Below are 25075 nucleotides of genomic sequence, written 5' to 3'. Positions count from 1 at the left end.
ATTAAATGCTGTCTGCCTTGTCGGGAACTTGACTCTTAACAAGTTCTGCAGACATTTCATAAAAGCAAGGTGGAGATGGCTAGCCTTGGAGAACCGTGGCCTGCTATGGCCCAGTATTATTCTGAATTCATCCCAGTTCGACACAATCATTTACATCTCTGAAACCAAGCTTCTTCTAGATGCCCCTTTACTGAAAGGCTTTCATCACTCTAGGGTGGCCAGTTCCCTTCAAAGCGCCAGATTGAGCTGGCATTTCCGCGTGCATTCACAGAGGCAGGGGGTGTGTGCCAGGCTTCAGTGGCTCTGGGTCAGCCTCAGGTCAGCGGTGCTCCAAAGAGGAAACTGAGGCAGAGAGCTCCCAGCTCCCTATCAGGATATGCTTTGGGGGCCTGGCAGCTGTAGCTGAGGAGCACTGATGCCCAGAGAGAAGGCACCGGGCACGTGCAGACATTCAGATGCTCTTTTGGATAAAGCGGGTAAGTTCATTCCACTTTAAGAGCATGGGGGTGGGGGGTGTGTGTTTTCTCCAAAGGAGAGGAAACACATAAATGGACATCTTTTCTGCTTCAAGTGCACATAAAATTTTTTTGTGGCTTCTGAGTTTAAGGAGGTATGTTCTCTGTTTTAAATATTGCCCATTCATAGTTAACCAGCATACCCGGACACAGAGATGAAAGTTGAGAAAAAGCAGTCTGTTGTACCTTTTTGTTCCCAGGCAATGTAATCCCAAAAGGCACGATTCCTCTAAGAATTATCTGAAGACTTCCAGTTTACCCACCTGTTGGACAGCTTTTGCAACCAACAGAAACCTTAGATTTATAGTCATATTGCTTCAAATTGGTAGTTTTTGTCTTCTCTAGTTCTGACCTGCACATGGATTCCAGACTGAAAATTACATCTATCTGAAGCAAACCATTCAGCCCATCTTAGATAGGTTACAGCTGTTTCATCCATCCTTCCAACTTTAGTGTAATAACCTCATATATTATGGTTCATCTATAGCCTGAAGAATTATATGCTCTTAAGAGGCTTGGCTGGGGAAAAAAATAAGAAAGAAAAGGAAGGAAGAAAGGAACCTTTTAAGACTAGCTATATAACTCAGACATGAGAGAAGCATCTCTTAAATTCAGGTTCCAGTCTTGCTCCCATCAGAGTAAGGAGTTAGAATGTGATCAGGTGGAGATGAACGCCGGCTGGCAGGGATGCTGAACCCCAGCTCTCCATGAGTTCTGCTGAGGGCCACTGGGCACCTGGTGGACTGCTCCAAAAGAGAGGCATGTATTTCTTATAAACCAAAAGAAAAAAAAAAAAAAGAGGCAGGGCAAAGTCTGTGCTGAAGGTGCACAGACTTCCTTCCTTCCGTACTTGGGTTTTTCTCCCTTCTAAGGGGTGTTTGAAAGTTTTTCCTGTGCTTCTAACTGAGCAGAAACCACATCATGTCTTTGTCACCATCTCTGCTCACCACTGGAGACCCTGGTGGTTAGAGAGGGAAAGTCCCTTTCGATGGGGGTAGAAGGTGTTGGGGGCCTGGGAGGGGGGATGGTGGGGAGAGGGGAGAGGAGTGGTCACTAGGGTTTCCTCCTGGCCCAGACAGTGTGCCCACCCTGACTGGACCCTCCAGTCCTCCAAGCAGCAGAGCATGTCCTTTAATGCCCCAGGCACCTTAGGGTGATGGAGGAAGAGATCGTTCAGTGCAGAAAGAATATCTGCTTCCAGAGCTCCGTGGCTATGGGAGGTCAGAAGAGTGGCCGCGGGGACCTGTGTGCAGCCTGAGGATAGCTTCCACCTGACTCCTCAGCACAGGTCTGGGAGGACACGCAGGGACGCTGGGAGGCTGGGGCAGAGCTGTGTATTTGGTTTGAGCTGTTACAGGGCTGTCTTTGTAGTAACCGTTCTTCTCTCTTTTTATAAATCATGGTAAAAAAAAATACACATAACATGAAATTCATCACCTTCACCATTTTTAAGTGTACAACTCAGTGGTGTTCACTCTACTCACATTGTTGTGCACAGATCTCTAAACATTTCATCTTGCAAAGCTGAAACTCTAAGCCCATAAAACAACAGCTCTCTTTTGGTCTCCCTCCCCTACGTCCCTGCACAACGACATTTCTTGATCATGAGTGCTTTTCTTGGGTTAAATCTATAAACTTGATTTCCGTACCAAAACCAGTGCCAAGTTCACGCACCAGCCACCCTGTCTGGGGAGCAATCAAATTCACTTGGCCATGAATATTCATCACTCGCTGGGGATCGAGTTCCCAAATGCCTGTCCTCAGCACTTTGACTGGGCTTTAGCAGCTTATAGAGTTGTTACTGGCACCACCAAACTGGTCAGGAATGAAAATAACAATCAACTCCCTAAATGTTTACAAGCCTGTTGGGCTATTGCACATGTAATTTGGGGCTGCCATCTTGTCGCCTCGTGCTCAGTGGAATGGAATGTCTTCTCCGGCAGTTTGATGACTGCAGGACCGTAGGGGAGGACAAGACCACTTGGCCCAGTTTTCTAATGGAAGCTGGGTTGCAGTCCTCTCTGGTGGCAGGCTGTTTGGGCTCTTGTTGCTGGGCACCACTTCCTCGTCCAAGTCACTTCTAAACAGATCCTCCCAGTAGGTTGTCCTCCAGGCCAGAGCAGGAGACAGGTAAGTACTCTCACCCAATCAGCACAATCAATTTGTCATTCCCTGAAAATAGAGTCGTCTCTCCAGTCGGTCCAGTTTCCCGCCCCCAGCGCCTGGTGGTGGAGATGGGGAGGAGGCCATAGGGAGGAGGAGACGGGGAGGAGGGCTGGCCTTGGAGCAAAGCCGCATTCCAGGGGGCAGGGCTCCTCCCAGCCACCACACTGGGCGGGCGTGTTGTGCCTCGTGCTTGCAGCCACCCTTGAAGTGTTGTCGTTACACAACAGTCATGAACTCTGGAATGTCTCTGGTCATTTACAGCGTGACTATGTCACTCCATAAATGACATGGTCAAGCTTCAAGGCCCAGAATGAGGTTGGCTTGTTTTTCAATAGATCATTTTCTCCCGCCCAGAACAAAGCTTCAAGGTTTTTACGATGTCCTTCTTACCCTGAGACTCCTGAGAGTGGAAATTCAGGGGAAAGAAAATACAGGAATAGATTACAAGTCACACGCCAATAGTCCTACGGATGTTTTAAAAACATACTGAACAATTTGACCATACTATCTGCAGATAAGAAGCTTTCTAGAAATTAGCTGGGCACTTCTTAGAGAAACTTCTCATCTTCTCTCACTCTTGCCTTGACTTTTTCCTTCTTTGGTTCATTTCCTTCATGAGATAAATGAAGATGGCAACAGATTAAGGTTCCAAAGAACATATGATTCATGAGTCATGTCTATTTTTTCTCTACTGTATTCACTTTAAATGGCATTGGTCCAGTAGAAGAAACAGAAAGTAAAATATGACTTTGGTGCTTCTGTAGTGCAATAATCATGAAAATAATGCCTCAATTTGATTTATACTGTATAAATTACTGGGGTCTGTAGCTACCATTTTCTCATTTTATCTTTTGAGATGGGTTCTATTACACATATAAGGAAACAGAGGTCCAGAGAGATCAATTTGATATTGAGATATAAATTGGATAATGCTGGGGAAAAAAACCTCTTAACCCAGTGTGCATAGATAGTATGCTGAAACAGTAATTGTTCTTAAGTAAATTGCTTAATATCACCCAACTAATAACTATGATCAGAACCTTCCTAAACCATGGCCACTAACTTATCTCTCCACCTCAGCATAGTAATCTTAGACCATAGAATACAAGAGATTTAGTTTTAAACATTTTCTAGAATCTCTACTTTGTTATATAGAATTAGAGAGTTTGTTGAAGACTCACTAAATGTAATTCATACAGCCTTGTAGTTTTTGGACCCATTTCCCCCAAGAAAAAAAATGATTTTTAAAGTCATTTTATCAGAATGATTGAGCTTTGGTTGTGGGGGAGGGGTTGTTTTAAACTGTGGGGCTTTCAACGCAATAATGAAAGGTAAATCCAGCATTTTGACTCATGCATTCAATCATTTGTTCATTCAACAATATTTATTGCCTGCCTATTATACTTTAAATATTGGGTCAGGCTAAAGTAGCGCAGCTGGCCAAACCAGGAATAAACCCAGGATCAGATATGAATAAGACCAGACCCTGAGACCCCTCCAGAGATAGACAGTGCATGCTATGTACAATTTGATTAATGCTGTTGACCTCTTTCAAATAAATTAGTTCTATTAATAACTGTTAAGAGGGATCAGATTGAATTAGAGACATGAATTCCTAGGTTTCCTTTGAAGCATTTAGTTTTATAGGTATTTTGGGTATCTTCTGCATATAATTCATCTTTGGCTCAAAAATGATACTTTAAGAACAGTATACATCCTGACTATATTTGGGTTTGGATGAATAACAGAGAATTCCACGTTCCACTTGTTATATTTGTACTAGCCTCCATGGGGCAATACCAGAACTGAATTTCAACAAAACACATTGTTAAACTTGGCTATGCCTGTAAGGAATTTTTTAATTTCAAAATTCTTGTTATAAATCAGTGATAATTTATGAGTAGGTGGTCATAGGACTACAGTATCATTTCTACATTAGATCTTCAGAAACATGAGTTTCTGGGTGAGACCATAAACAAAAAGAGCTCTAAGTTATTTGTAATATTATATAAAACACACTATGCTGAGATGTCCTAGGTTTAACTTTTAAATATCCAAGCATCTCATAAGGATTCATAAAGTTATGTCAGGTCATTATTTCCTTTCAAAAAGATGTATTCCCATTATAGCAATAATGATGGGAGGTCTTGAAACAAAATGAGCGCTATGGGGTCGGGGGAGGGAGTTGTGGGAGGTGGGGCAGGTCATCGAGAGACCTGGGTTTATTCCTGGTGTGGCCAGCTGGGCCACTTTCACGAGAGGTATAGCCTCTCCAAGTCTGTTTCTGCATCTGTAAAACGCAGTACTAAAGCCTCTAAGTCCATTTCTGCAATTCAGTGGATGTAAAAGCTCGTTGCTCATTTTAATAAAGCTGTATTAACGTTAATAGTTCTCGGGGAAACCTCAGCGGGTGGCCTCCATTCTAGTCACTCTGTGTTTAGCCAACAGTGTTTTGGTCGGGCGGCAAAGGGAAACAGGGTGGCGTTGCCCTGCAGCTCTTGGCTCAGAGCCTGGGGAAGTATTGATGATTCAGCACGTGGCACTCTGCCCTGTGGGCAGGGCTGCAGGTGCCTAGGTGGGCCTCATTAGGAGGAAGCTGCCAGCACTTTGGGGTGAGGCAGGCACTTGAAATGTGGACCATTTATAAGCATTCAGATTCCAGGACACTTTACTCAAGCTTAGGAGTGTCAGCCTCCATCCCTTCATCAAACTGCCACCTTGGATAATTACGCTCCTCAAATTATCCTTGCATCTCAGTGCCATGTGGCATCCATACTTACTATTCCCTGTTGTGCAGTTTTCTTGTTGTCATCAAATCCATAAACCTGATGACAGGGCTTTTATATTGCTTGAGGGTGGGAATAAGGGTGAATTGGGATGTTCTTCCTAGACCCAAAGACTGCTCTTTCAGGTCACTAAAGAGAAAAGAGAGGAAGAGCAAAGAAAATAAGCAACCCAACACTTCCCAATCTGAGGGCAAAGGAAACTTACTACCTCAAAAACATTGGTGTCAATACTAGAGTCACCCTTGGTAGGCAGGGGTCTTGGAAATCCTAGAAACGCTTTGTAAAAATGAATACAACACTTTATTTGTATGGAAAACTTTTTTTAAGGGGGTAATAAGTTGTGAAACTACAAGGCTGTATATATAATCTTTAAGCTATGAAATGTCGACATAATTGTTTTGAGATCAACCAATCAGACCACACATTTTGTGCTACGAGGTTATAATGAGTGTTCATTAAATATCATGATAACAACACCCTCCTTGTTTGCTAACAAAGGGGCATTCTCTTCATGTATCACTAATGACAGGTGATGTGGCACAATTAAAGTCATCTACTCATTCCCTTTTTTCCTGATTTCTTCCAGAGCTGTCAGGTGGTCAGAGAGCATTTCTTCTTCCTTCTAATTTTTCTCCTTCCTCTCCCCTTCCTTTTTTTTTTTTTTTTAACCTTCCGCTGGGCTGAACTAGAGCTCCTCATGTGAGGCAACATCTCCCTCCTGACCAGTCAGGCACTCTGGGAAATACTTGACTTTTCCAGGTCACTGGGACACCGTTGGGTGGACTGGAGCCAACATTTATGGAGTGAAATTCCAGCAGCTGGAGACACCTGCCCGCCTCCCAGGATGACCAGGGCTGCCAGAGGAGTTGTTTACTTCCCTTGTAGAGCTGGCCAATGGAGCGAACTCTTCCATGTGTGCATGTAAATCTGGAAAAATAGTCTACTTTTGGAACACATTTTAAATAGCTGCTTTTATTTGCATCTATTTTAATTTATTCATGTGTCCTGTGCCTGACTGGTTCTCTGTGATGTTAGGCAAGTCACTGAAACTTTGATTTACCATTTACTTATCTCTGAAGTATCGTTGCTACAAAGAAGGAACTTTTACTCATTCTTCCAAAGTTTATGAAACCCAACTTTCTGCATAATGCTGTATTTTGAGTTTTCAGAGGCACAGAACAGCACAATCTCGCTGTTCTTCCCTAGGATTTATGATCTAATTGAAAAGATGGACGTTTACACATAAAAATAGCACTAACCATATGTGATTATGTCCAGTAAGACAAATGTATGTACAAGGATATTCACTGCAGCACTGTTTATTATAAGAACATTTTGGGGATTGTATAAATGTCCATTAATATAGAAGACTGGTTAAATGAAGTATGATCATCTATACAACAGAATACTATGCAGCTAGTAAAGAAGAATGGGCTGGCTCTCCATGTACTAAAATGGAAGTGCTAGAAAATAGAGCTTTAAGAGAAAAAAGGAAGTGTAATAGTGTGTCTTGTGCTATGATTTGTGAAAAGAAAAAAAATAGGCATTTAATGCCAAGCATTATGTATGCATTGGATATCTTTGAATAGATATACAGGAATCTGAAAAAAGCAAATGGCTTTTGGGAAGAGATGGGAGGTTAAGGAATGGGGAAGGAGGACAATCTACCTCACCTTTAACATCCTCGTATTGCTTGTGAATTTCCCAACCAGGTACATATATTATCAAATTTTATACAATTTGTATAATATTATCAAATTAAAAATAATAATTAAAATGAACAATATTATAAACTTGTACAATTTGTACAATGTTATCAAATTAAAAAATAATAATTAAAATGTGCTCTGGGACTTCCCTGGTGGTCCAGTGGTTGGAACTTTGCCAATCAATACAGGAGCTGCGGGCTCCATCCCTAGTCAGGAGTTAAGATCCCACATGACTCATGGCCAAACAACCAAAACATAAAACAGAAACAATATTGTAATAAATTCAATAAAGACTTTAAAAATGGTCACATCAAATCTTTGGCTTCCCTGATGGCTGAGTGGTAAAAAAAATCTGCCTATAATGCAGGAGACACAGGAGATGCAGGTTCGATCCCTGGGTCAAGAAGATCCCCTGGAGGAGGAAATGACCACCCACTCGTATTCTTGCCTGAAAAATCCCGTGGAGAGAGGAGCCTGGCGGGCTACATCCCAAAGGATCACAAGGAGTCAAACACGACTGAGCACAGCACAGCAAATCTTGAAATAAAAATTGCCCTAGTCCCTCACTAGAAGATCTGTTTCTCTGTCCTCTTCAAGTCAGTTCCCATCTGATACTTCTAACACGTCGAGTGGGCTTGAAGGGATTTCTATAACCTAATACTCCATTAAACATGGAGTTATAGGGAACCGATTCAACACGTGATGCAAAAGGATGTGGGCCAAGGTTGAGGGCAGAGATTTGGGGGACGCAGGGGAGCAAGCCAGGTGTGCCCTGAGGGGAAGGTTCTTTCTTCTCTGAGAACGTCCGCTGACCCTGCCACACTCCTGGGTGTCCTTTGTCACGCTTGTGGGTGACATCTCTTGTCAAGGAGAGAACTGGCAGCCTGGCTTCTGTCATAACGGGGGTCGCGTCTTCTTGCTTCTAAGTTCTCCCTGGCACATCCTGGAGGGTATGGCAGTTTATCAGACCTTTGTTCCCATCAGCAATAACATCTCCTAGACCAGTAGAATCTCAGAGTCACGAGAGACTCTAGAAACTCTCCCCATCTCCCATGATTTCCCATCCATGGGGAAGACTGACCCGCCCGTGGACACCTCAGGCCTCAAGGGCAGAGTCCTAGCTCTTCTGAGTCCAGTGCTCTTTTTATGACACTACATACAGTCACAGTTCCCTTGGATGTTCAGTTAAGGCAATTCTAGGCCCATGACAGATGTTCCTCCAAATGCACTGAACACTATCAGGGCAAATTCAACAAGTCAGAGTCAGAGCTTCTCTCAGGCCAGGCTGCTCAGGCAAGTTTCAGGGTGGAAGTAAGGGGACCAGGCAATTCCTTCTTCCTGCTGGAAAGAAGGTGGGTGATCACACAGACTCCCAACCAATAGTCACAGGTACTCTTCAGAATATATACCACCCCTCACCCCCCAGGATCAAGTCCAACCTGGAAGCTGCAGCATCAAAAATCTTCACTCCAAAATGTAACATACCCATTTTTGTCAGTGATTGTGTATATAACACCTCCCACAGTCTCAGAGCTAAAATGCATGCTACAGGAGCAAAACAGTAAGAAAAATAGACAAGTTTGCCCTTTTTTTTTTTTTGTTTTCTATAGGAAAACAAAAAGAAAGTCTCAGTCCTTGGATAACTTAAAAGAAATCTAATAAGGGCTGTCGGATGCCACTTCTATTCTCTGCTATTTGTGTGAGTCCCTCTGTCTACGGGATGGAGCTGAGTTTCTGGGCGTCGGAGCCCACTGCGGTTGGGTTGGCAAATGCCTCGTCAGCCCTGGACGCTGACCTCTAACCCCACTCAGAGTCTCGCCTGTGCTGCCCTGATGCCTTTTACTTTCTATTTACTAAACCTATTTTGATTTCCTCCTTTATGATGACTTCAGAAAATGGACTCCAGACTGGAGTTTATAAGGACAAGAACCAGCTTATCTCTGTCCTGGCCATGAATCACTGCCTCTTCCCACCCATTTCCACAGACACCTGAGTTAATTTAGTCTCATCTAATTCCGCCTGCTGCTGTTCTCAGAGGGACTTCCGCCACCTCGGCGGCATGAGTCAGAACGGATCATCCGACTGCTTAACGAATGGAGCTATTTGTTTGGGGCTGAATGCTTACGACGAAAACCACCAACCATCTTGTTTCTTTCATGTTGTGACAGCCCGGAAGCTGAGCCCAGGGAAAGGGCCTCTCCGTTCCCACTTAGAAGACAGGGTCTTCTGATTGCCTGGCTTGCTTGGCATTCACTGAAGCTTGGAAAGTTCTACCCAACATCCAGTGTCCCAGGTCTTGATGAATAAAAACGTGTCAACACCTAAGCTAATCTTCAGTCTTCATTTCCAGCCGCAGCTCAGGGGTTTTGGTGTCTGTCTTTGGATATGACTCAACCAACAGATTGTGGGGGGAGGGGGGTGGACTGCACCACTGATTAATTATGTTGCAACTTCAGGCTCTGTCCTTTCATTTACCGAATCGGTGTTTAACAACTCAAGACTGCACTTCCTCGAAGATGAGTTTGAGCTTCATGAGATCATAAAATTAAAGCAAAAGTCTGCCATGCTCATTGCTCACCAGTCCTTGGCCGAGGTCTGATCCCAACTGCTTTCATTCCCGAGTCCTCCTCGGCACTTCCCTGTCTAAAGAGGAAAGTCTCCCAAAAGGGACAGTGGGCCACTTCAGAGTGACCTTCGGAGCACTGTCCTTGTCACTTCTGTTCCCATGACTCTGCACTCTCCTGTTCTTTTGTCTTCTCTGCATTTTTATTTGCCAGATACTGGCAGATGGTTGGGCTGCCTTCACTGTTTACATACAGTTCTGTTTTAGCTACCGGTCATTTTACAAAGACACAGTTACAGAGTACGTCCATGGCTTCTCTCCTTTGCTTCCTTTTTACCATCTCTTTTTCTCTCTTTTTTTTTCCTTTGCCTGAAACAAAAAGAATGTTGGGATTGGGGCCAGAATTTACTCTTGTTCTGATCTAGAACCAGTCTTCAGCCTTGGCTCATTTTTCTCCCTGCCTAAAAATAAAAGTTCACGTTTACTAAATGCTTTACAAATACCTACTCACGTAACATCCAGCAACTGGGGTCTTGTCTCCACTTTACCACAGAGGTAGTCTGACTCTTCACACTGTGCTGTCCAGTCACCTCTTGACCAGTTATAGTTCACACACATACACACACACCCTTAAATTTAAAAAGGGGGTAAAATCTAATGTAACATGGACCCAAATTTCAGTAAGTTGACATCTTTGAGTTTGGGTGTTGTCTACAGAGATGAAGTCTGCAATGGAAAATACATTTAAAATATTGATAAAGGGGGGAAGGGAAGTAACATAATGCTCAAAATATGACAGAAATATTATATTTACCAAAACCATATAAGTTATTTTGATGATAAGACCTCATACATTCAAATTACTGGCCTCAGATCCACCAAAAAAGGTCTCAAGAAAGTTCATTGCTAAAATCCAGCCCTTGGCTTATTAGTTGAGCCCCCATTTAAAGTCTCTTAGATTCTTCTTACTCTGACTTTCTACACAATTCTAAAGGGGCCAGGGATCTTCTTTCCAATCTATAGTAAAGGACTAGAGACCACAAATCAAAAGACAAAGCCAGAGAGAAAGATGCTGGGAACCTACCTCCTAGAGTGGGTAGAAGAGGTAGGTGGCTGATACGTGAACAGGAGGAAGAGGAGTTTTACAAAGGAGAAAGCGTAAGATCATTTAGTATAGGAGATGATAGCCCCATCCACAGCTACTCTGACAATGAGAAACAGACTAACTGTGTTCATCATCACATCTCTAAATCACCAAGACAAAGCAGACCATGACTGACTGTAACATGGTGAAGTTCACAACTTTTTCAAGGAATTCATGTATGGATGTGAGAGTTGGACTATAAAGAAAGCTGAGTGCCAAAGAATTGATGCTTTTGAACTGTGGTGTTGGAAAAGACTTTTGAGAGTCCCTTGGATTGCAAGGACATCCAACCAGTCCATCCTAAAGGAGATCAGTTCTGGGTGTTCATTGGAAGGACTGATGTTGAAGCTGAAACTCCAATACTTTGGCCACCTGATGCGAAGAACTGACTCACTGGAAACAAGACCCTGATGCTGGGAAAGATTGAGGGCAGGAGGAGAAGGGGACAACAGAGAATGAGATGGTTGGATGGCATCGTCGACTCAATGGACATGGGTTTGGGTGGACTCTGGGAGTTGGTGATGGACAGGGAGGCCTGGAATGCTGCAGTTCATGGGGTCGCAAAGAGTCGGACATGACTGAGCAATTGAACTGAACTGAACTATACATAATGACTAGAGTTTTACTGCCTGAAGGATATCAGTAACACCAAGAGAGCAAAAATGACTCACTCCCCAAGATTTCTGGTTGCCCAAGTTTTACTTGGTGTGTTTACATGCACGTTATCCCAGAGATAAGCCACACTGTCACTCTTGAACTAATTTCTGATGACCATAATTTTATATCATCTAGTGACAAGTTCTCAGATTATGAAACAATCATTAGCCTGAACACCATGAGTCTCTAAAGCAAGCCTGACTATTTCAAGAGACCCTGCATTTCTGCTAGTACAGGTTTCATGAATGATTCTGGAGTCAGCCCGGCACTGTGGTTATTTTGCATACGTGAAAAGTCAGGTCATTGCTTTGAAGGGCCTGGACTGTGTCCAAAGATCCCTTCCTTTTTGCATAATGGGGCTTTACTTCCTGGATTACAAAAATATTATTTTACTAAAGAGAACGGAACTGAACTTGTGGCATATTTTTGTGCAATGATTTAACTTAATTCCCCATGTTCAAAACACCTGTCAGTTACGAAGCGACTAAATGAAATAATGCATTTCAAAATCAACAAAATTTTTTTGTTCACTCTTCCAACCTACATAGGGTCAAAAGCCCAATATCATTGCTACCCCAGTTTCTGGTTAAAGAGCATTCTAAGCCTATTATGGAAAATTTCAAGCATCTGTAGGAACAGAGACAAAAGTATAATGAACCTCCATGTATCCATCATCTAGTTTTAACTTTCGTCAGTCTTAAATAGTACACCTTAGTGGACTGATGTGAAACTCCCTCTATTTTAATTTTCTAGCAGGCTGGAAAGATTTGGGGTTGGCCTCTAGTAAAGAAGAGCAGCTAGGCATCCAAGGACAAGGTGTGACTGGGAACGTGTCAAAGGCTCTTTACCCCCCACCACCCATGACGGCTGCTATCACTGGCGCTAACCATTCCTGGTGCTAACCATTGTGTGCCCTCTCTCTCAAGTTCTGTTCTAAAATGCTCTCCTGCTAGGAAATTCCTAAAATCTTAATAATCAGTTTTTATCAAAATAAGTTGGGCTTTATCAAATGAGTTTTTTTTTTTTTTAAGAAGAGAAGACTTTGAGAGATAGTCTATCATCCCTGTAGTCTGGAGACAGACAGGGCCCCAAAACAGAGATATGAAATAGAATGATGTGAGGTAAGGAAGACCAATTCACAGTGCTGTACAAGATTAGTCCTGGTAGTATTTCCTTTAAGAGAATGCCCTGGAAAAATTCATAATCTAAACATTCATATGACCAATAGTCAGGGTTTGGGAGTGGTAGAAAGGATAGTAATTTTATCACTTTAAAAATACTTTGAATCCACACTATTTAAAAACACTTTTTAGTTAATGTGAAATGATATTCAAAAATGTCCAACCACCTCTATTGTGAGCAGCAGGAATGACTGGCCTGTTGCCTTAGCAAGAATCACTTCGGTGGTCCTTTTTGCTGATGTACAGTGAGAAACGGTTAGTAGGACTGTGTGTGCATGTGCACGCGAGCATGCGTGTGTCTTTACAAAGTGGTCCCTCTTTAGAAACTCCCTGGCAGTCCAGTGGTTAGGACTGCTGAGGGCCTGGTTCAATCCCTGATTAGGGAACTAAGATCCCACAAGCCACGTGGGGTGGGCAAAGGAAAAGAAAAAAGTGGTCCCTCTTTATACAAGTTTTAGGACATCTCTGCAGCAGGGAATGGACACATTGTCAGAATTGCCAGAGGAGATAGACTAAGTTCTTGGCTGTTGATCTTTGGGGTTCAATATTATAAGAACATTGCAAAAAAAAAAAAAAAAAAGAACATTGTAGACGGACTGATGTAGCCCTGACTGAGGTCAGCTGGCAAAAAAGGAACGGGGCATCTGCCCTGTGCCCACACTACCCCTGGGCATGAAAACTCAGCAGGTGTGAGGAGTCTGAACTGGTGACCCAGGCATGGGTCTGTCCTGCTCAGGAGAAAGTGGGACTGGCAGCAGACATATGTCCCGACAACTCTGTATCCAGAAGCAACACCAGTAAGCCTCCTGGTTCTAAAAATTATCACAGGAAGAGACAGACTCACAGGCAAGAAGGAAAGAGAGTCATAGGCAGGACAGGGGCTCAAATCTATAAATTTTAAAGTTAAAAGAGTTGTGATTATTTTGTACTTAAACTGATAAAGCACAGCATAGGTTTCTAGGGAAAAGATTCTAGGGAAGTTTATTCATGGGTTAATTATTGTATCTATAGTGTGAGTTTGTGGTACATTTTTGTTTTCCTTATTCTTTTTTGGTTCTTTTAAAATCCACTGCTTTTTTCTGTAATGAAAAGGCATTGTTTTCTATTTGGGAAATATAAGGACAATAAGAGTTTTAGTTTTTTAACCCAATTATCCTGCTGGAGTGTAATCTACCTCTCCTACCAGGGCACCTGTCGGCTCCCTCCTCTCTCTCCGGCGTCTATCACACTAAAAGCACGCTCCCCCTTCCCCCAGCTCACCAGAGGTGGGCACCCACAACAGCAAACAACTCTAGAAAGTTCAGAGGACAGCAGGATGGGCAGTTTTGACGGCAGACAATAAAGTGCTGAGAAATAGGGAAAGCAGAACACCATCTCGGGGCAGATCAGGGGGCAGGACTGACACCCTGGCAAGCGAGAGGCAGGGGTTGACTGGAGGGTTCGTGGACATCCCCGGCCGCTCAGGCCGAGCGCAGATTTCTGGCCTCACCCCTGAGCTGGTTTGTAAAACTTGTGGCGAGGCCCAGGAATCCCCAGATGATTCTCTCTTTAAAAGTGTGACAAGGCTGGATGAGTGCGTGAAGAGGAAAACGCAAGTTGGGATTTCGTAACACGACGTTCACTGTAACTCAGGAACCGCCGCCGGCAGCAGGCAAGAAAAGCACTCCTCGTTCTGGTTCCACAGAAACTGCCCGTGCACTTGGATGACGTAATGCGGTGACGACGATGGTGTCACACTGGTTCCTGCTCTACACGCTCCTGGCTCACTACCTGAGGGCCTGACCTGGGGACTTGGACGGGCCTCACCCACCAGGCTCCCCTGGTGAGACGCTCACTTTCCCGACGCCTTCCGGGTGGGGCTTGAGCCACGCAAAGGGGAGGAGCCGCCACTTCCCCTTGGGTGATCATCACCCTTCCCTTGGCAGGGGGCAGGGTACTGCTGGAAGATCTAAAATACGTATTTTTTAAGTGTAGCATCTCAACGTGCTCTAGTGAGTACAATCACCTCCGCAGGATTGAGTGAACTCACAGGAGGGGTCCTGCCAATGATGCTTTGCACAGAGCCTGGCAGGGGTCCCCGGACTCTCTCCTGCTGCTCTGCCAGGCATTTCTGAATCCTGAACCACTGAGGACAGATGCAGAGAACCACTGGGTCCCAGACTGGAAAGATAAGCTCTGCCTGGAAAACCCTGGGCACTCACTCCTGCTCAGCCACACAGATGGGTGAAGGGGGAGGTGTCCTGGAGAGGTAACCAGGTGACTGTCCTCCAAGAGCAGTCCACTGGAGGTGGCGAACACAGGCTTAAGGAGAGCTGAGATGCATGCTTCTCTAGCCTTTGTACTTGACCTTCGTAGTTTCCAGGAAAATCATGATTTGTGTAATTATTTCCTCCCTAGACAGTAGACTCCAGGGGGTATAAATGGAGTCTGTCTGTAACTTCAAAGCCTAGCAGAGTGCAAGGTACATCCTTGCCTTCAGTCCTGGGCTGAGGAATGAACGAAATGACCCAGCAGCTGGCTGAACCCTCTGCAGAGTGCTGGGCAGGGAAGTGAGAGGCACAACCAGGGGCCAGAGGTGGGGACTTAAGATGGCAGAAGCTCATGGAAAGTTTCTGAGCAAGGGGTCACATGGAGCCTTCCACCTTTCGGGAGATGAAGATGGGGTGAGGCTTGATGCACAGGAGAAGGGAGGGTGTGCAGTGCAGGAAGCCACCCCAGGAGGAAAGCCTTGCCCCGGACCTCCTGCCTCCCCCTCCCCAGGAACCATCAGTCATGAGTCCAGTAAGTGGGTTTCCAACCACTTCTGCATTAGAAGGGAAAACACCACAGGAGCAGTTTTTGATACACCAAAGAAATGGGGTTGTGTGACCGCATCTGTGGTGATTTTGATATCCGTACCAGTGTGCTCATGCCTGTCCACCCTGGAGTTAACGAACCGTGGCTTGATGGTTCCTTCCTTCACCATGAACTCTGTCAGAACTTAAAGACTTCAAGTATCCTTTAGTTCCTAGAAGAGCTCATTTTCCAAACACATGCTCTGGTGCCCTGAGTTACTGGATGCACTTCTCACTCTCGTGGAATATTTTACTCACTCTGGCTGAACAGATTATTATTATGGTTATTATTAATATTGAGCCTAATAACAGTCACAGTAATAAACATGTTTCTCAGGGGCGACTGCATGGATAGCAATTAAAGTCTAAAAGAACATAGTCCCCAGGGACCCACAATACAAGCTAATCAGGCAGTTAAGGAGGATTTCTTTTCTTTTTTTCACTTTCCCCCTTAATCCCATCTTCACTCTGTGGGTAGAAATCATCCCTTGAGGGATCAGCCTTTAAGGCCACATTCTGGAGTTATTTCAAAAAGCCTAAGGAGGAAAGAAAAGGGGAAAAAAAAGGTTAAAGGGCAGCATTGTGGGCCCAGGAGCCCTGTGAAGTAATGGCTGGTGCCTCACCCCAGATCAGTGCTGCCCAATAGAAATGCAGTGTGAGCCACAAGTGTAATTTTAAATTTTCTAATAGTCACCTCAGAAAAGGTAAAAAAGAAACAGGCTAAGAAGTTCAGTATTTTCTTTAACCTAAAGTATCCAAAATATCATCTCAACATATAATCCATCCATTAATGATACTTGAGTTTTTCTGTTGTTGCTGTTGCCTGAAGTCTTCGAAGTCTGGTGTCTGCTTTACCCAGACGGCATATTTCTCCTCAAGCCAGCCACACTGCCAGAGTAGCTACTGGCCACCACGGTGGCCAGCACAAACCAAGCCCCTCTGGGAAGACGCTGGCGGGTCACTCCGCTGGGGACACTGCGGGCAGCTACACGAGGAGGCCTCTCCAGGGCGTTAACCACAAGAATTCAGTACTGCGCACCCAAGCCAGGGAAAGCATCCAATAAGCGACCCGTCCAGCGCCAACGGAGCAGAAAAATCACTCTTCTAGGAGAGAAGGGTCAGCGATGAAAGAAGTGTTGGGGCATAGAGAGGTGAAAGCCTCTCTGAGATTCTGAACTTTTGTGAATCCAAGTTGCGCTCTTAGGAGGCTGGGCATTCAGAGACAGGCCCAGGCAGCACCAAGAGAAGAGGAAATGAGGGCGGCGGGAGGGGATTTGTTCCACCAGAATCTGGCGGGGAGGGATTACCGACTTTGGGGCTTCCTTAGAGATGATCCCGTCTACCTTGGACTGGAGAGCTTGCCAAGGGAGGAAGGAGCCACCAACTGCACCAGAGAGACTTATCCTGAGGGATGAAAGGAATGTCACCCAACCACCAAGAGGAAGAGCGGACTCGTGGGCCTCCTTCAGCACAAAGACACAGCTTGGCCAAATGGACGGTGCCCTGTTTCGAGCCATGAGACCTTGGGGGACAGCGGGGGGGTGAGAGGGAGGGCGTGTCCACTCTCCCTTCCAGCTTTCTCCCTAAATAGGATTTGAAGAATCATGTTGTAAAACGATCATCTGAATTATTATCAGATGATTCTAAGTCATTAAATGCGATGTGACAGAGAGGTGTGTAACAGGCAGTGGCCGCCAGGCTCCCCCACTGCCTGTATCACTGAAATGAATCAACCTCAAGACTGAGTAATGCAGGACAGGGCTGCCCCATCGGGGCTGCTGCTTCCTAAAGAGAACTGGGATCTTCCCTAGATTCCACAGGGTTCAGCCCCGGGATCTTGTCACAGGTAGAAGCGCTACTTCATGCCCGGCAGCCACAGGATTTGCCTTCTGAGGCTTGGGATGAATTTTCCTGTCAAAGGCTACAAGTGTGAAGTGATGCTTTAGAGTTAGGCCTTTTCAAAGTAGAGTTCTGAGGTCACGATGGACCATGGGGACAGAGAGACTTCGGGCCAAATGTCAGCTTATAAGCTGTGAAGACGGCATACTGTGTGGGCCTGGCAGGGTGTGACCCACGGGGTTCTTTCAGAGCCAGGGGTCCATTAGCACATTTGGGCAGCTGGAATGTTTAGGCGGCAGTTGGGTTTCAAGCTGATTTCTAAAGAAATAATACATTTTTAGGGTTTGGGATTGGAAAAGGACCACATGACTGACTTCCTGCAACCCCAAGGGAGACTGTGCAGTCTTGCAAGTGTGGGGGGGTCCCACCCAGAGGCCCACCGTGGCCGTGCAAGCAATGCACCCATTCCAGGCCGGCTTGCTTGAAAACCACACATCTGGCAAACAAACAGGAGGGAAACGTGTTTCTCCTGGGTCGGCCCCATTCTCTTCTCTCCTACAGAGGAAGTGGCCTGCTCCCGGAGTTCAAGCATCCGCCTGCTTGGAAACTGCGACAATGTGCACTGACTTCCTGGGTTCCTTCTGCCCTACTCTGAAAGTCTGGACGCCAGGGGACAGGGAGCTGCTCAGTGATGGTGAAGAAGAAAGTCTGAACTGATAACGAAGGAGCCAGGCAGAGGAAGGCTAGCTCCAGAGAGCCTGGCCGACCTGGCAATTATTTTTTATGACATGGCAGATATTATGTTGATGGTTTCATTTCTGGTTATTACCTTCTATTAAAAAGCATCTTGAGGAAGATGATTACGGGGGCATCTTCTTCCCGCCTCAGGAATCTACTCTCAAATTTTCAGTGAACTGTTGTTTTTCCTGGACATATTATTATGATTGTTCTTGTTATGGTTGTGATTATGCAAACTGCTAGTTGTCAAAGGGCTCTTTTTATTAGCCATTGCTCACAACCCTATTGCTTTGAGGTAAACAGAGGTGGAGTGATGTCCATACAGGGCACAGAGAGGTCAAGCACCCCCAGGAAGTCGTCTCCTGGTGAGGGCCTCCCTCCTAGAATGCCAGCATTTTGCCAGGGGCCAGGGATGCCAGAGGGCTCCCTCTCCTCCCCTCCCCAACCTCCCTGACAGCAGCACCCCTGGGACCTGTGAACAAATGAAGAATATGCCCAGGGTGGTGTCAGCACTTCCCAGTTCTGAGTCCAGCCCTGGTCCCATCCACTGGGCCACGCTGGTGCTGGAGATCTGTCATGGATCTCCAGGGCTTTTGACTGGCTGCATCCCAAAACAAAGAGTCAGATCTTGGAACCACAGATGTCCCTGAATCCCGAACTGGAACTAAAATGCCACTGTCACATGGCTGTCCCACCAGCGACTCAACAGGTCTAAATCAGATGTATTATCTTACCCCCCAAGCCAAAACTTAGCACCTACTGAATTCTGTCAGTGGCATCTCCCAGATTATTTTTAAATAATCTAATTTTTAAAATAACATACTTATTGCAAAAAAAAAAAGCAGAAGGTTATAAAACAACTAAAAATATAACCCCCACCCCCAACTCTCCATCCCCTCCTTCCAATATTGGTGTGCATATTTCAAGACTTTGTTCTCTGCAACCAAGACCTGTTTTCTTTTGTTGTGGTTATTATCTTTGACCCTACCCTTGCCTGCCTTCTAACAGCCATTACTCATCAACTCCCACTAATTTTTCCTTTATGTTTCTCACATCTGTCCAGTCTTTCCATCTAAATTCCTACTGCCTTATGTTCAGAATATCACTGTTCCACAGTGAAACAAGAGAGGGCGTTGGAACCGAATGACGTAAGTCTTGGTTTTTTCACTTGAGCAAATGATGTCCCTTTTTTGAGTCTCAGTTTATCTCCTGAAAGGGAATAACCATATCTACCTTTTTAGGTGACCAAAATGAATCAAGTTGTAAAATGCTAGGTACTTAATAAATGTCCACTATTAATATTCTCTTTTAAGTGGCCTCCAGAACACACTCCAAGTTAGAATGCATACAGTGGTTAGATTAATCTTTCTTAAAACACTCCTTTTATTTTGAAAGTCACTTGCTCATAACCTTTAAAAGGCTTCCCACTGTTTATAGGGTGGGTGGCAAACAGTCTTTAACTCACACCTCAGTTCTAATTGATTGGCAGTGTCTGCTTACGAGGTTGCCCTGGCTCGGTGGGAGAGTGCTGGGTTAGATTAGCAATGTCTGCTCTGACAGCAGCGGTAGGAGGAGCAGGCAGCCCCGCCCTACAGAAAAAAGCCCTACATTACTTCTCTCCTCTGCCCCTTGGAGGGTCCCCCCTTACAGGTGTCTCCTCCCTCTGGACTGGTCTCCTGATCTGCCATACGTACCACAGATCCTCAGCCAACAGCAACCTCCCCCCAGATCTGGATGCAGCTGGCTGACTTCCTATCACCTGAGATCACGTCTATCTCCCTAACGAGGACAAGCACTCTTTACAACACTGCCATTGGTTTTCTTCGGAACACTTCATCTGTGTCTGAAGCAGTTCGGTTGATTCCTTTTCATGTTTATTGTCTGTCTCCCCCACAAGAATCTGGACACCTGAAGGCAGGAACTTTCTTTTCTTCACCGTGTCCCAGAAGTCTAGGCCTGGCCTGGCAGGAAGCTCAGCATTGGACAACCATGGAAACCAGGGCTCCCTGATGAGCGAATCCTGTCTTCCCAAGCAAACTGTGACTTGAGGCCAAGGGCTGTGTCTGACTTTTCTTGGTGCCCTCCACATGTAGTCCAGCGAGGCATATTAACTTGCCCAATAAACCCTGGATTAGCTGATTGCTATGGCCTTCAGGGGGAATCTTACTAAGGCATATTTGCCTATGAATTGCATCAGATTCTATGCTCAAAAGCTATAGGTCGCACCTGTGTCCAACCTGCCTTATACAGGCCACTTTGCACATCTGGTCATGATTTCTCTTTCTCCTTGGTAGTTTTCACAAAAATCACTTGCTGCTGAGTTTCCTGTTTCCCAGAGACACCTGATAATGTGCTGGTTACCTGTGCCATGTACATTTTGAATATTCTGGTTTTCTTCTGTCTTAACATCATGTGTCTACAGGAATGAAAGCATCTAAAGGGCTTAGAATATTAAAATCCATCCTGCAAAGAATAGCATGGCCCTTAGGGAATGATGCAGAACAGAAATGATGCGTAACACGGAATGTGCAATCTTTTTTTTTTTTTGCCAATGTGAGCAAACTTCCAAAGAACAAATGATGAAAGATTATTAAGTCCCCTGTGTTTAAATATATTTTCACTGGTCATTTTTCTACTCCCAGACATCTTGTTTTAATTGAAGTTTTTTCTTCAGTTTATTTATGTCTGAGATCACATAACATCAACACTGAAGAGCACATTATGGAGGAAAAATGTTTTCACATTCTACCACTCTAACAACTGTTTTTATTTTTTGTTTCCTCCCAATCTTTCTACATATGCATATTTTTTACATAGTTTTAATCAGACAAGGGCTTCCCAGGTTGCACTAGTGGTAAAGAACCCACCTGCCAATGCAGGAGACATAAGAGACATGGGTTCAATCCCTGGATCGGGAAGATCCCCTGGAGAAGGAAATGGCAATCCATTCCAGTATTCTTGCCTGGGAAATCCCATGGACTGAGGAGCCTGGCAGGCTACAGTCCATAGGGTTGCAAAGAATTGGACATGACTAAAGTGACTGAGCATGCATGCAATCAGACGTGTTTGAGAAAGATAAATGTTTTCTGCTAAAGCCAATAATAATAAATTTAAGAAAGCACCAAATAGTTTTACTTTCTATAATAAAATGCTCATTTTTCCCCCAAAGTCTAGGCTTTTAATTGTTGACCTTGAGCAAAGTCCAGAGGTATAAAAGATCAAGGAAGAAAACGATGGAAATGTCTAGTAAAGGATGCCCATACCTATACAGAAAGACATTTTACTTCCTAGACACATTCCTACAAGTTGCAAAAGATAAAACGCTTCACTCTGCCTCAGGTACTATAGAATCGGCTTCCTTGAGTTTTAAATGCCTGGAAATGATGTAAGTCAACCCTTATTATTTGCAGATTCTGTATATGCAAATTCATCTACTCCTTAATGTCTATTTGTAATCCCAGGATCAATGCTGGTGGTGCTTTTGTAGACATTTTCAGGGATACACATGTGCAGACAAACAAAAATTCTGAGTCACCTGATGTTCCTTTTTCAGCTGAAGTTGAACAAGGCAATGGTGTCCTCTCATTTTGGCTCTGAGGCTGTAAACAAGTGACTTTTTGCAGTCTATTTCAGTACACATTATGTGCCTCTTTGTGCTTTTTGTTAGTAATTTCCCTGTTTAAAATGGCCCCACACACAGTGCTGAAGAGCTGCCTCGTGTTTCTAAGTGCAAGAGGGGTGTGATGTTCCTTACAGAGGAAATACGTGTGTTAGAGAAGTTTTACTCAGGCATGAGTTATAGTGCTATTGGCTGTGAGTTCAGTTTTAATGAATCAATTTCTATTAAGTTAGGTGTCTTTATAAAGAACCACACATAACCCGCAGTTGTGTATTGATCAGTTGATGAAAATGTGACCAGAGGCTGGCAGGATCCTAACAGTCGGGTCTGACACTTTGTGACCTTATGGTCTGTAGTCCAGGCTCCTTTGTCCAAGGGGACTCTCCAGGCAAGAATACCGGAGTGGGTTGCCATGCCCTCCTCCAGGGGATCTTCCCAACCCAGGGATCGAACCCAGGTCTCCTGCATTACAGGCAGATTCTTTGCCATCTGAGGGAAGCCTAGAAGAGAAATAATGCTGATCCTCTTGAAAAACCATGGGAGTGTTTTCAGATGACTGGATGGATCAGGCCTGGACGGTCCTGGCTGTCATTCTGGTCCATGTTAGTCCCAAGGGAAAGAAAACCCAGGGTGTTCTAGGCCAAGCAATATCAGTCACGGTTCGTAGACTTGGAATGTGGAGACACTCTGAACCAGCTAAGAATGGTATCTTTCAGTAACCCTATAGAAGCATTCTCTCATTTGTTCCTGTCATGTACAGGAGGTGTCCTCTTAGTAAAGAAAAACCAGTATATACAAGCTAAGAACATAACAGCTGCTGTTCACTGTATGTGTATTAGGAACTAGTATTGTTGCAGATAACTCTTCAAACCATCCCAGGAGGGAGGGCATGACTAGTTCCAATTAACAGATGAGAAAACTGAGGCTAGAGAGATCAGACCACTTACCCAGGTGACCCAGCTCTAGTGGGAGGTGGGGATGGGAATGGAGCTCAGCTCAGCAGGACTAAAATGCCCACATTCCTAACCACTGCTCAGGAGGGTCATGACTTGCTTGCCCTGATCCTTTCTACCAAGCTCTGTAACCACGAGGAGCCCCAGTGTGCTGGAGGTGTGATCACTTTACTAACATCTGTTCTGATCACTTCTCAGAAGCCCATTAGCCACGGTGGAGAGAATTGTGACTCTGCACTCCAGAGCGATGAACTGTAACTCTGGTTCTTCTCATACTACACTGTGGTGGCAAATTCTAGGAGTTTCTAAAAATAGGTGGCAAATTCTAGGAGTTTCTAAAAATAGCATCGGGACTTGTGCTTTGCTAGAGAAGGGATTATTCTGACCTTTCGCCTAACAAGGCCCCCCTCCTGAGGGTGACAATTTCACTGCTTCGCATGACATTTGGTTTCCCTCACATGTGGCCTGTCGGATTATACTTACAGGAAGTCAGAGAGAACCTCTAACCTCCTCCTGCTCTATTTTTGCTTTTCATTCTCTTTCTCTTCTACTCCTCACCCTGCCTTTGGTTTCTTGACTCTTTGAGAATCTTCTTGAGACCCCCCTCCCCCACCCCGCTCACAGCCACAGTGTGAGCTGGGGAACGTAATGTCCTGGGGAGGGGAAGGTGGCCAAGTGACAGGGGCCTGGCTTCCACTCACTCTCTCTGTCTCTCACCCACTTCAGAGGCAGGACGGCCCCCAAGCCGGTCCCAGCTTCACCAGGGAGATGCCGCCTGAAGAAAGTCCTTTAACGAACGTCACCCTGTGCCTGCTGGCCCCAATCTATAAAAACTGGGTGGTCACACCCGCCGTCCAAGCGCAGGCGTTGTGGGGATTAATTACTGTCTGCCGGTGCTTTGAGATGGCCGGATGAAAGTCTTTTCTGTAGGTGAGCCTTGTGCTTCTGAGACTCCCTGCTGTCCACGCTCTTCCGTGGGGAGGAATCATGTTGATGAGGTACAGGCGAAGCAGAACCCGTGTTCAGGGCAGAGGCCCAAATTCCTAACAGAGGTTATGCACAAGAACATGCCTGTTAAATATCGCTGGTGGCGGGATGGGGGAGTCAGCCAGGTCCAGCTAAACATGACACAAGAGCCTGCACATAACCTTTTAAACATGTGGTGACATTTCAGAAATCCCCTTTCTCCAGCATCTGTGCCTTGATGCTTGTCAAAACCAACTGATTAAAACAGAGGATTTTGATGGAAGTGGAAATGGTGTTCAAACCTCGGGCAACTGACACCATTCTCCAGGAGCCGTTGTCCGTGCTGAGCCAGCCTGGCTTGCCGTGTCTTGAGGACAGGGGCCCCGCACAGACACTGTTCTTCAGGACTGAAGCTCCTCTGCGTACTTCCTTCTCTCACCAAGAGCACCACCCCGGTAAGAAGCCTGCATCAGACGACTCAACCAGCCCCTTGGCCTTTCTAGCATCTCTTGGGCAATTCTTTTAGGCCAAGAGATTCCCAAATGTTTCCTACTTCCACTGAAACTTCAGACTGAGAGGGCTGCCTTAATTACAGAGGAGTTGATGAGACTGTGGTCTGTAAACACCAGAGGTGAAGAGTCTGGGCTTTGGAGACAGGATGACACAGTTCGAATTCCAGTTCTAGCACAGGCCATCTGTGCATCCTTGGGCAGGCCTCTTAACTTCTCTGTGCCTTAGCTTCCACATCTGTAAAAGTGTGCTCCTTGCTCAATGTGAGGGTTAAATGGAAGACTATACATAATCGTGCCCCATACACTGTAAGCGTGCCGAAAAGGGAAGAGAGGGATGGTGCTGGGTGGTGATTCTGGTTTTCAGAAGCTCATTTTTCTTTTGTATCACTTGGCCATGTGAATTATGCTACAGCTCATTCCAGAAAACTCCAAGGGGCAGGTTGATTTTTCTGGGATGTGCCTGCCTTACTTTAACCCTCAGCAGTGGGTCTGATGCCTTTCCTGAGACAGACTCACCTCTAGCAGTTCTTCTCTGGATGCTGTCTCTCCTCTGCTTCTTCCAGATGCTCCCGAATTCTTTGGGATAAAGCATCTGCTCAGAAGTGCAAGAGGAGAATGCCAGCGGTGCCTACATCACCCACCCCTGTGCCCAGGGCTGTGGGCCCACTCGTGGGGCTGCTGTAAATTGAGTTGGGGCAGAGAGGGTGGAACCTGAGGCTTTGCCGGCTTCTCTGCTTTCTAGCTCCACTCTAGGCCAGGCCTGCATTCTTCGTGCAAGTTTGACCTTCGATGTATCTTGAAGCTGCAGTTTTTAAACATGGAGCTACGTAATAAACTTACTTAAAAAAAGAAATCCCACAGCACCTCAGGCCACAGCGCTAGGCCACAGATCT

General features: G+C 45.2%; 1 protein-coding gene and 1 long non-coding RNA gene across 4 annotated transcripts in view; one reads left to right on the top strand and one right to left on the bottom strand.

Moving 5' to 3' along the window:
* ATG5 (autophagy related 5) overlaps positions 1-25075 on the bottom strand; it is a 195133-nt gene that overhangs the window by 12033 nt on the left and 158025 nt on the right. The window lies entirely within an intron of this gene.
* LOC110128482 (uncharacterized) lies at positions 14291-18254 on the top strand. Its single transcript, XR_002311183.2, has 2 exons — positions 14291-14543; positions 17956-18254. It is a non-coding gene; the product is annotated as an uncharacterized lncRNA (long non-coding RNA).

Source organism: Odocoileus virginianus, chromosome 19 (assembly GCF_023699985.2).
Source record: "Odocoileus virginianus isolate 20LAN1187 ecotype Illinois chromosome 19, Ovbor_1.2, whole genome shotgun sequence".
Lineage (NCBI taxonomy): Eukaryota > Metazoa > Chordata > Mammalia > Artiodactyla > Cervidae > Odocoileus > Odocoileus virginianus.
Note: the sequence above shows the minus strand (reverse complement) of the source record. Positions and strands in the feature narration are given on the sequence as shown.